General features: G+C 38.2%; 1 long non-coding RNA gene and 1 other non-coding gene across 2 annotated transcripts; one reads left to right on the top strand and one right to left on the bottom strand.

Annotated features, from left to right (window-relative positions):
* The first annotated feature begins 2013 nt into the window (after positions 1-2013).
* LOC125493883 (small nucleolar RNA R71) lies at positions 2014-2120 on the top strand. The gene has a single exon (XR_007270210.1). It is a non-coding gene; the product is annotated as a small nucleolar RNA R71 (small nucleolar RNA).
* A 7984-nt stretch (positions 2121-10104) lies between these two features.
* LOC125493192 (uncharacterized) lies at positions 10105-11754 on the bottom strand. The gene is made up of 2 exons (XR_008967610.1): positions 10649-11754; positions 10105-10499 (listed from the first exon to the last, which is right to left on the bottom strand). It is a non-coding gene; the product is annotated as an uncharacterized LOC125493192 (long non-coding RNA).
* Positions 11755-11980: the final 226 nt, after the last annotated feature.

The following is an 11980-nucleotide window of genomic DNA, read 5'->3' as shown; positions in this document are numbered from 1 at the left end:
TTTTGATATAGAAATGTCATCAAGACTCGAATTGACAATAACAGGATAAGTACATGCATCATCAAGAAAAACATATCTAAGAGAGGAGGGAAGGGGTTTGAACTCTACCTTGGGAGGAGGCTTAGAACACTCCTCTTTATCAGTGGATGATGTAGCTAGAACCTCAAACGCCTCATCTTGTGTTTCCTCTTCCATGTCCAAGCTAAGGGTGTCGGTAAGTGTAGCATACAACTCGTCCCCAGTTAACCACACTCATGGCGTCCTCTACCTCATCTTCTACTAGGCTTACCCGGCAAATTTTCTCCATCATAGGTCTCTTCAATGTCTTAGAGAACTCAAACACCACCCGCTCATTAGCTACCTCAACCGTGATTGTGTCGTTTTTGCAGTTTATCACGGCACCCAAAGTCTTTAGAGCTTCTCTTCCCAGAATAAGAGGAGTCTCAGGATCTTCCTCCATATCCATCACCACAAAGTCGCATGGTACAAACACATGCCCAACTTGAATCGGTATATCCTCCAACTCACCACAGGGACTCTCACAGTGCGGTCCGCCAATTGAATCGTTTTGCGCGTAGGATGAAGAGGAAATTTTAGGTGTTTTGCAATAGAAAGGGGCATCAAATTGACACTTGCTCCCAGATCGGCCAGTGCACCCTTAGGCTCTAAGTCACCTATCTTCACCGGCAAGGTGAAACTCCCGGGATCTCTTTGCTTCTTGGGCATAGTTCGTTGCACAAGAGCACTCACTTGGTAAGGTAGGGAGATAAGCTCATCTTCAAGTTTTCGCTTATTGGAGAGGATCTCTTTCAAGAACTTAGCATAAGCTGGCATTTGAGACATAGCCTCAAGGAATGGGATGTTGATTTGCAGGCTCTTCATCACATTTAGAAATTTAGTGAACTTGTCACTCAACTTTCTCTCTACCAACCTATGAGGATAGGGAACCGGAGGCACATAGATTGGTTGGTGGAGGTGATGGCAATGGGTTTTTGTCACCAACTTGAACATGTGACTCATCTTTCTCCCCAACGTCCTCTTTCTCAGTTTCCTCAGCTTCATCCTCCTTCTCAACAACCTCAACTTCTTTATCCATCTCTAACTCCCCATTGGCATCTTAGGACCCGCATAGCTTGTTCCCGACCTCAAATGAATGGCTTTGGCTTGATGGAGGTTGGGGTTAGGGATGGGTTGGCCCGGAAGTTGATTTGTGGGGGATGAGAGATTTTTCTCAGCTACTTGGGCAATTTGGGTTTCAAGCATTTTGTTGTGGGCTTGTAGCTCTTGAAACCTTTGCTCATGGTTTTGGAGAATTTGGTTCATGGATTGGAGTTGTTGGAGAATTTGGAGAGAGGTTGGATCGGAAGATGGTGTAGGTTCGGAATTTTTGTTTGGGGAATGGGAGATTGGAGGGAGGTTTTGGGTTGTTGGTCCTTTGATGTGGAGCTTGGTAAGTGTTGGACCCTTGTGAGGAGGAACCACCTTAGTTATAGTTTTGGTTTTGGTTATACCCTTGCACAAACCCTTGGTTGTGAGCTCGGTTGTACCCTTGTTCAGGTTGATTCCATCCTTGTTGAGGTTGATTGAATCCTTGGGTGTAGTTCTGTTGAGGTTGTCTCCAACCTCCTTGTTGATTGTTCCTATACCCTTGGTTTCCTTGATACCCATGTCCTCTTGAATTTATTGCCGCCACATGCTCCGAATGGGTACCTCCACAATAAGAAGTATCATGGTTAGTACCACCACAAATATCACAAGAAAAAGAGTTTACCTGTGGAGTAGACGATGCAAGATTGATCTTGGAGAGCTTCTTGTCAAGTTGGTCCGCTCTTCTTAGGTTGAGCACCTCTTCGTCTTCCACCCCATGAGTAGTTCATGATCACTTCCTCAATTGTGGACTCAAGTTGTTCTTGCAGGATCTTAGAAAGTTGACCTCCCGCTCCAGCATCAAGGTTGGCCCGTGATATCGGATCAAGACCATCATAGAAAAATCGCATGAGTAGATTCTTGTTGAACTCATGGTGTGGGCATGAACGGATCATCTCCTTCAACCGCTCCCAAGCTTCGGCAAGTGTCTCATCGTTCTCTTGCTCAAATGAGGAGATCTTCCTCCTTATGTCCGTAGTCTTCCACTCCGGGAAGTATTTCTTCAAGAAGGCCGTTGTGACTTCTTCCCATGTAGTGAGGGAATTAGCAGGCAAGCTCTTGAGCCATGACTTTGCTTTTCCGGTAAGAGAGGACCGGAACAAATGCATCTTGATGTAGTCAGGAGAGACATCATTAGTTGTTATCATGGCACAGATCTCAAGAAACTGTCGAGATGGTCTAGAGGATCTTCATCTGACCCCCCACAAAACTGCTCTGCTTTCACCATCCGAGTATACTGAGGGTGAATGCTGAAATTTGTAGTGGTGGTGGGGAGTTGAATTCCACCTTGAAGAACATAGGATCCCGGATTTCCGAAATCCCTAAACAGTTGTGGATTTGCTTCACCCATTTCTGATTCAACTTCACTTGATGTACTTGAGATTGGTGAAGATGGCTCGGAACCCAAAGTCAAATTTTCCAAATTCTTCCGAAGCTTTCGCAATGTACGGTCGATTTAGGATCTAGAGGAAATGTGGGTGAACCGTGAGTTCTTCTTCTCATGTAACACAACAAAGCTAAGCAGAGGATTAGCAAATAACAACCACAGTTAAAAAGAAAATAAAAGAGAAATCAACTAAGAAACTAAACTAAAATATACTTCAATCAATCGCACAATTTCCCCGGCAACGGCGCCATTTTGATAAGAGGTTTTTAGTGTGTCGTTAAGGCACTAAGAACCACTTTCCAAACAATATTTATAAGTCCTAACAAGCAATTACTAAGAAAATAGTAAGGGCAAGTCAAGGGTCGATCCACAGGGAAAATGGGATTGATTAAAGTCTATCATGTCAGACTCCTAATTGAAAGGTATTTGGGGTTTGAAAGATGTTTGGTAACAATTAAGACTAACTATCAACTAGAACAAGCAAATATCAAGAGTTTAAATATCAAATAAAAGACACTAGAGTTAAGGTTACTAGTATGAATAAGAATAGCCAATGATTGCTACTGCGATTGTGATGTACCGAGATGATTATGTAAGGTTTAGTTTCCCTCTAAATTACTTGAGTCCTCTCTCGAATGGTCCTCAAGAGTATTCATTTAATCAATCAACTAAATCCTCTCTCGAATGGTCATTAGTTAATTGACTAAGAGATTCAATAAGTTTGGAAAACCCCTAATGAAGGATCCCCTTAATTTCCATCCAATATCTTGGCATAGAAATTAAGTTGATTCTTGGGGATGATAAAAGAGTTCAAAATTCGATAGGAACATTTGAAATCAAAATACCAAAGTATTAATGTGATCAATATCTATCCTAAGGTTTCAAACACCAAGATCAATGCATAAACTTCTCTAAACATCACAATCACATCAACAACGTATTTAAAACCCTAATATAAGAGATTCAATAAGTTTGGAAAACCCCTAATGAAGGATCGCCTTAATTTCCATCCAATATCTTGGCATAGAAATTAAGTTGATTCTTGGGGATGATAAAAGAGTTCAAAATCGATAGGAACATTTGAAATCAAAATACCAAAGTATAAATGTGATCAATATCTATCCTAAGGTATCAAACACCAAGATCAATGCATAAACTTCTCTAAACATTACAATCACATCAACAACGTATTTAAAACCCTAATTCATACTTTCACCTTAACCCTAGATTATGAAACTACTCACTAATCATGGAGTTAAAGCAATAAAACGATAAATCTATGACTAATCTAAGGCTAAATATGATTAAGTAATGATTAAACTAATGTAAATCGCAATTAATAAACTAAGAGAATGAAGATCTAAAATAATCTAAGAACAAAAACAAACACCAAGAGAATGAATTAAAAACTGAAACTTTGAATTAAGATGAACGAAAAGTACCTTGAATATCAATGGAATCACAAACTATGATCACTAATCTCGATTACCAATGAAAACTAAAGTGTTTTCTCTCTAATACAAAACCCTCAAAATATTGTGTGAAAACAAGAATGAAGGCGTAAGTCTAAAACTAAAAGAGAAAAAAGGGTTTAATGATCGAATTATTCATTCCGGAACGCATGGTGCGGGCGCACCATGCTAAGGTGCAGGCGCACCTGAGTCTTCTGTCTCATGGTAAAAATCCTCCGCAGCTGGTGCGGGTGCTCCATTGGTTGGTGCGGGCGCACGTGACACAGGTGCGGGCGCACCTTGTGTTTGGTGCGGGCGCACCGAAGTCGTCTGTAATGTGTCTCATAATAAGTCGATGGTGCGGGCGCACCAGCAGAATGTGCGGGCTCACCATCGTGTGATGGGGAGCTCTAGGCGCACCTCATGCTCCCTCTCATCCTCTAGCTCGTTCCCTTGTGCCATGTCTCGCATTACTCGGCCCCGAAAAGGGTCATGCCTGCAATAAAAACACGAGCAAACATGGTGAAAGCATATGTGCTAGAAATTCGATCAAAATAGATCGAAAATCTAGCAAAATGTCACTATGATCAAGTGAATGAAATAGAAGGGAAAAGTAAGGGGAAAGAGGGAAGAAAAGGGGAAAAGGAGAGCCAAAACAAGCCAAAAGAAAGTCGTAATGTGCGTTCAGAACGCACTTATCATGAGGTTATAAACCTCTACAACCCAAGTTATCAAAACGACGAAATTCCGAATGTCATAAAGTAGAGCATCATAACAAAATATCATAATTCATATCTCTCACTCTAGCCCGTTTACCACCCGAATTCATTAGCTTTCTTCACCTGCAAAATCAACATTGATTATAGTAACCACAAAGTATCATAAACATCAACAACATCGCCAATAATCATAATTCTTCGTAAAAATAATTATATGCTCAAAATAACCATTTGTATAAAAAAAGACTCAATTTCCAAATCCAAATACATCCCCCCAAATAGTCATCAAGACAACATCATAACAATCAGCGTCGAGGGGAGAACTGAACGCAAGTGGATATATGTACACCTAGCTCAGCATACAACTACCCACGGTTCCTACATAATAGAAGCATTAGGACACGCACACCGTACGATATCCTATGTCTAATAAATAGCCATAACTTCCAGTGCTAGTCTCAATGCACCCAGCTCAAGACAACCTACCACTTGGCAATGAGTAATATCAAAGCGGACTTACGTACCCAACTAAGCACGTAAAGTTAACTCTATGTACCCAACTCAGCACAATAGTCACAGTTCATACCAAGGGACCCAACTCAGCCCCATAGGATTTTTCTTCCTCAACAAAAACAAACCAATGTACCCAACCAGTATGTTATATCCCTAGGAACACTACAAGAGCGGGGGTGAATTAATAAAAAAACGTAACTTTTGCGGAAAAATTTAAACTTAAACGAATAAACAAGCTAGAGGAACACAAGGGATTTTTACGAGGAAAAACTTCTTGGGCCCAACAAGAAGAAACAACCTCGACACTAGGGATTTTAAACTCAACTCTTTCACTAATTAGGCCAAAAATTTTTAACAACCTAATTCTAACTCGAGCCACACCTTGAGTTCCTAAACTCAAGTTCCTGAGCCACTTGTTCCCTTAACAGAGTTCCTCTCAACTTCACTCGAAGTTTCTCACTCATACAAGCTTACTCAAAGCTCTCTCTTACAGAACTTCACTCAAAGTCCCTTACCCCAAAACCAAAAACAATTGATCGAAATAAGCTTAGTGGAATTAGAGTAAGAAAGCAAAGAACAAATGGCTATTATGAGAGAATGAAGGCACTGACACTTAATTAGTTAAACTCACTTAATTACTTAGTCAGACACATTTGGAACTCATTTAGACTTCAATATTTATAGTAATAATCACAAAGAACGTGGGAGTAAAACTCGATTACATGTTAAGTCCATTAACCCATGATGTTCCTTCCCCTAAGGAACACGTTTCTCATCATGTCCCATGATCCCATATCTCATTTGAACGTGGATATATTTTAGCCACAACTCCTAAAGATTAGGAGTTTCTTGAGTTTTATCCGAAAATCAGTTAAATAAAAACAGATTTATTATTAAAACTGAATTTTTAATCTTTAGAAAATATTATCTTTTAAAAAACTCTTTATAAAACCGGATAATTTTTCTTATATTTTCCGAAAAACAAAATCTTTTCCTTAAACAGATTTTCTATTTAAAACTGATTTTAAATTAGATAAAACTAATTTCCTATAATTTAGGCATGACTTACTCAATTTCATAATTGTACCGTTATACTTTTGCACGCCTAAGTCTAGTTCCTTTTATAAACCAAGTTCCTTTAACAGATTCGTTTAGTGCCACTTAGTTTGTTCCTTAGAAAGGAACAAACTCTCATTCTCAAATAAAACTGCCATTGTTCCTTACCATCCTTACTTTGTTCCTTTACACTGGAACTAGAAAATAAAACGCCTAGCTTTTATTCTTCTTGATCCAATGCTTGATCCAGTATCAACTTATAGCAACTTCTTTACTTAGCCTTGAAATCCTCTCTTGACTTCTTCTTGACTTCGTATTCTCCCAGTTCCTTTCATTGATACCTTAAACATCATACACTTAAATAACTCATTAGTTCACTGCTTAGTTTGCATCTTTGTTTCTTTGTCATCATCAAAACTAGGGTTCAACACAGTACAAAGGTAATGACTCAATAAAATATCATTTCAAAAATATCTGTATGTACCCAGCTTAGTACAATAGTAAACATCATCTCAAAACATCTCTTTGCACCTAAGTCAGTGCAAAGCTAAAATTATCTTAATACAATACTTTATACTCAACACATTACAAAGTAAAAATCATCTCAACAGGACTTTGTACCCATCACAATACAAGGTAAAACTCATTCAACATAAAGATCATAGCATAATTAATTTAGTAGTAAACATGAGATTGTTAACAAAATCATTATTAGAACAATCTCAAATCATTTTATTTAGTATAAAAATGAAGTTTTATAATCATCACAAAAACTTGTCAAATCAACATAAAAGTTGATGGAATCACCCAATTCAACTTAATATCAACTCAAATAATATTTTAATCCAAAATTACATACACATGTCAAATTGACATACAAGTTGATGGAATCACCCAATTAAACTTAATATCAACATAAATAATATTTCTAACCAAAAATTACACAACTTGCCAAATGTGTTGAGTATAAAGTAGGTTATCCTATCGGGCCGATCAACATTCACTTGTTTCTTGGATCTTCTTTCGCTCAAAGTTCCAGAAAGCATCCTCGGGATCTCGAGACTCAGCGTCCAACCTCTCTAGTCCTAACTAGCGGTCATATAACAGATATAAAGTAGGTTATAGTTCCCTAAAACCTACAATACAACACAAGATAGTAAACCACAACTAGATGGAGAGAGTTAGTACAAAATGGCTCCTAAGAGCACCATAAAGATCACTTTTAGCATATAAGTAGGGGAGAAAAACACTATATAAAATCAAAACATCAAACTCCCCCAAGCTAAACCTTTGCTTGTCCCTAAGCAAAGCACAACATGAATATGAATAGAATTGCTTCACCCTTCAAAATATGAAACTCAAACATTTTCAACTTAGAACCCTTTAAGCAAGCAAAATTCAAGTTCATTTGATCAGATCACTTTGGCCACCAATCACTTAAGCAAATTGTCAGACATAGCTGGCCTACATAACTCACACATCTTGAAAAGGGATTTACTAAGGTGTCACTTTACTAATGTTGCCCGATCGCTCATCAACCCAACCATAATATCCCTTCCCTCTCACACTCTCATGTGTTTAGAAAAGGTATAATATCGCTCATCCTAATCAAGTCGACTCGAATAACAAACTTAAACTTCAACTTTGGCACATTGACTCTGTATCATTCCAATAAACATTCAAACACGTGCTCAAAAGGTCTTTCTGAGGGTTATAATGGGGGCTCGGGTAAAGGTACGGGAATTATTTGAGGAAAGTGGTGGAAAAGCCCGGAATAGGGGAGAAAATAGCACTAGCAGAACTAGATGTGGTAAAAACAACTCCCATGGCCTCAATCGTCACATGCCCAAAATAACGACCAACTTTAAATTTTTTGAACCAACTAACAATTGTCTCCTTGAATATAGTTTTCAACAAAATGTATTGTGTTTTTTTTTCTTCTTCTTTTTCATGAATCGTGATTTCTAGAATCTTAATGAATGGAAATAATGGAGACTTTTCATGTGTTATTTTTTTTTGTTTTTCTTTTCTCTTCTTTCACTTCACTTCGTGTAAACAAAACATACTATTTTCTAATCAACCCGCAAAATCAACCACACGATATGTTATTAACGTAACAAATGCTCCCCCAAGCTAGGCTTGGGACAATAAACATTGAAAAGGCTCAAGACATGTAATGTGGCTTAATACAGATCCAAAAAGTCATTAGGCTCAGCAGGGCTAGGAAGGAAAAATGATTCTTTTAATAACTTTGAGGCATAAAAAATCAAACAATGAACGCCTCTATCACAGCACATGTCCAAAGTCATCAGAAATCAACGAGTACAATACCATAGTCAAGATAAGAATGATATGAGGAACTAACGCACAAGGATAGTTCGGACGTAAATACACATCCGAAGGCTAGAATGAATCCTTACAATGTAGCCAATTCAAGCATGCAGTTTAAGTAGGCGCTTTATCATCAAAATCTACTTAAGACAACGGCAATCAGAGATCATATCATAACATCCCAATCACAAATGCCTAACTTAATGAGTTAAATCACTTTTCAAAGCGAAGTTCGGGGCACAGGGAAGCAATTAAACTATTCATGTTCAACTCTTATTTTTGGATTTTTTTTTTTAGCAATATTTCATTTTTTTTGGTGTTTTTGTTTTCATTTTTAAGCAATTAACTAACTTAGCTAGCCTAAAGAACACGGTAAAACTAATATATCGAAAAAGCAGTAACAGTGAGAGTAGTATCTACATAATTCCTCCCCCAAGCTGAACGTGGCAAGGACCGCATTGCAATAAGGGGAAAGAGTGACATGGATATCAGTCATCCATGAGAGTATCCTCACCATCGTCATCATCACCTCCATCATCCTCATCGCCGCCTTGGCTACAGGATCCCGACTGGCTGTAGCTCAGGTTCCAAGTGTGCCAAGAAGGGTGTGCATCATGCTCAGCAATGTGATGAAGGTGGCAGTTCTCGTTATACATCGAATACGGAGCCAGGTGCTGATCATTGGCCAATGTATCGACAAACTGACTGAGGTTTTGTAGAAGTGCACCATTGACATCAACCTACTGGCTGATGCCCTGGATAGCTGCCGTGTTGGTCGTAATGCTAATCTCCATCCGCTGGAGCATGCTCATCATCTCCTGAAAATCAAAAGAGGAAGGAACAGTAGAATATGGGGGAGGGGGAGCATCTGAAGTAGAGGGGATATGCTCAATGTGGGCTAGGCGACGATGGTAGGTACACTCGGGTATCGGAGGAATAGGATGAGGAAAATCAGAACCAGCAATAGGAAGATGGTAATGAGGTTGGCCAGGTTTTGATTTTTGCTAAAGGGTTGGACAGTTCAACGGAGGCCATCCCGTTAATGCGCCACTGGTAGGTATCCCCACCACGTTCCAACCAGTGAAGGCAAGTGAGGTAGGCATACACTAGTGGAAAAAACATCAAGTGCTCCGGTTAAAAACCGTACAAGTGCTCCGTATTTGACCCATAGCAGACGTCATACGAGCACTTGAGTATTTATCAAGAGCTCCGGTTGAAAACCGAAGCACTTAAATTTACAAGTGCTCCGGTTGTCTTAAAAATCGGAGCACTTGTGAATTTTATATATTCAAAATACATCAAGTGATCCGGTTGTTAAGAGAAAATCGGAGCACTTGTGAATTAAGTGCTCCGGTTTTTTCTAACAACCGGAGCACTTGACATATATTTTTTAATAAAAAAAAATTGTTGTTGCTATTAGAACACACCCGAATTAGAGAGCAGCATTGCTGCTAAAAGGGTTAAAGAGAAACTGAAACAGGGGCTTGGTACACACATGGTAGGTGCAAGTGCAGGTGCAGTAGCATACTCTTACATGACGATTTAGAGGGATTCAAAATGAAAAAGTTGCAATAAGGGACAAAAAATATACTCATTACATAAACAGCTATAATATATTCACAAATCGCTCCAAGGAGCATAATAACTGTGATCCCTAACATAATTATTTTAGTGTTGGAGAAGGAATAAGAAAAATAAATGAAATAATTACATCTCTATGCTCCCTGCACATTAAAAAAAAGAAAAAAGACGTTAGAGTCAATCAGAGGTAATCACACCTCTGGTGGGGGGGAGGAAACAGCCAATAATGGGCCATCTAAAATACTTGTCTGCAAAGCTGCAAGGCCGAAACCTCCTGAATGAGGAACTGCAATTGGAGGATGCGTAATTGAACTGCTATAAGAACCGGAATGCAAAAGCTTAGATATCATAAAACAAAACCAAACAATAAAACCGTAATGCTAAGAAACTGATAATAATCCATGAGTTCCAAGTTCACGCTACACGGAGATAACTTAATATAAAACAACTTCAAGTTAGTCAACCTGAATGATAGTGACAAGGAAAGATCAACTGGAGGAGTCGCCCCATTTCGGCAAGGTGAAAAAAGCATGACCCTTAGATTTTAGTCTTTCTTTGAAGTTTCCCTTAACCCAAAAAGGAATAGCATAAAAGAATGTTAGTCTAAAAGACAAATATGATTTTGCAAAGATATGGAAAGATCACAAACATAAATAGATAATCTGGTTCTAGAACATGATGTAAAGATAAGCTAGAGAAACATATAATTACATAATATTTCTTACAAGACATAAGAAGATCAGAGTTTACTATTGATACTCTAGAAATTTTCTAGAATGTGGAAGACAAAAGAGCAGGCCCTGTAACTAAAACCAAAAAAAGGAGAGAAAAAGAGTATAACAAGATGAACATCCATGGAGAATGTACTTATATGAACTGATTTAGTCTGTTGACTTTTATTGTAATGTAACTCTTGATATCTACCACATAAAATAGTTTCTTAAGATAAAAGTCACTACTAACAACTCATCATTCTTTTCTTTCGTCTCTTTTCCTTTTATTTCTTATTTCTAAATTCTTGACATCATATTATGCAAACTAATTTCTGTAAACAGATTTTAGATTTTGAAGGAAATTCAAAATGGAGGGAGTAATATATACTGACTAATAAGCTATGTGCATTCCAGTTTTCTCTCTCTAGCAATGTTCTTCCTAGGGATACAAAAGCTTGAATATCCATGGAGAATGACACCACAGATACAAAAGCTTTGGAGAGTTCAGAAAGAATTTAAACTTACCTTGAGCACCCCTTGTTTTTGCAGTAGCGCCAGAGAGGAGGATACTGCTCCATACATTCTACCAACAGATTTCTGTTCCTGAAGGAGCTTCTTAAGAACCTTCGACTTACTTAGCCGCTTATTCCCATTGAGACCACCCTGTAAATATGTAAAAATCATGTTACCAGGGGCCAGATAAAACCCACACCATTTTTCATATCTTCTTGTTGAAACAACAAACAGATAAGCCAGTATTAGATGGTCGTGAAATAAAAAGAAAAAAATTGCAGTTCATTGTTTGAACAAAGTATCTCCGAAAAATCCACTTCCTGATTACGAAAAATAATCTCTAATCTCTTAGCTGTTCCAATTCGAGTAAACCACACAATAGTATCTAGTCAATTAAAAAATCACAGAAAAAAAGCACAAGAAACTACGAAACAGAGACACCAACAAGAAGATTAACAAGTTCAGAAATATTACACAATATTAACAATGTGTATTCAGATTTATTACCTGAGAAAAGCCTGCTTACAAGAATGCTCTTACAGGTTCGACCCTTCTGGAATCTACATATAT

The sequence above is a fragment of the Beta vulgaris genome, chromosome 9, assembly GCF_026745355.1.
Source record: "Beta vulgaris subsp. vulgaris cultivar EL10 chromosome 9, EL10.2, whole genome shotgun sequence".
NCBI lineage: Eukaryota > Viridiplantae > Streptophyta > Magnoliopsida > Caryophyllales > Amaranthaceae > Beta > Beta vulgaris.
This window is presented reverse-complemented; position numbering and strand designations above follow the sequence as displayed.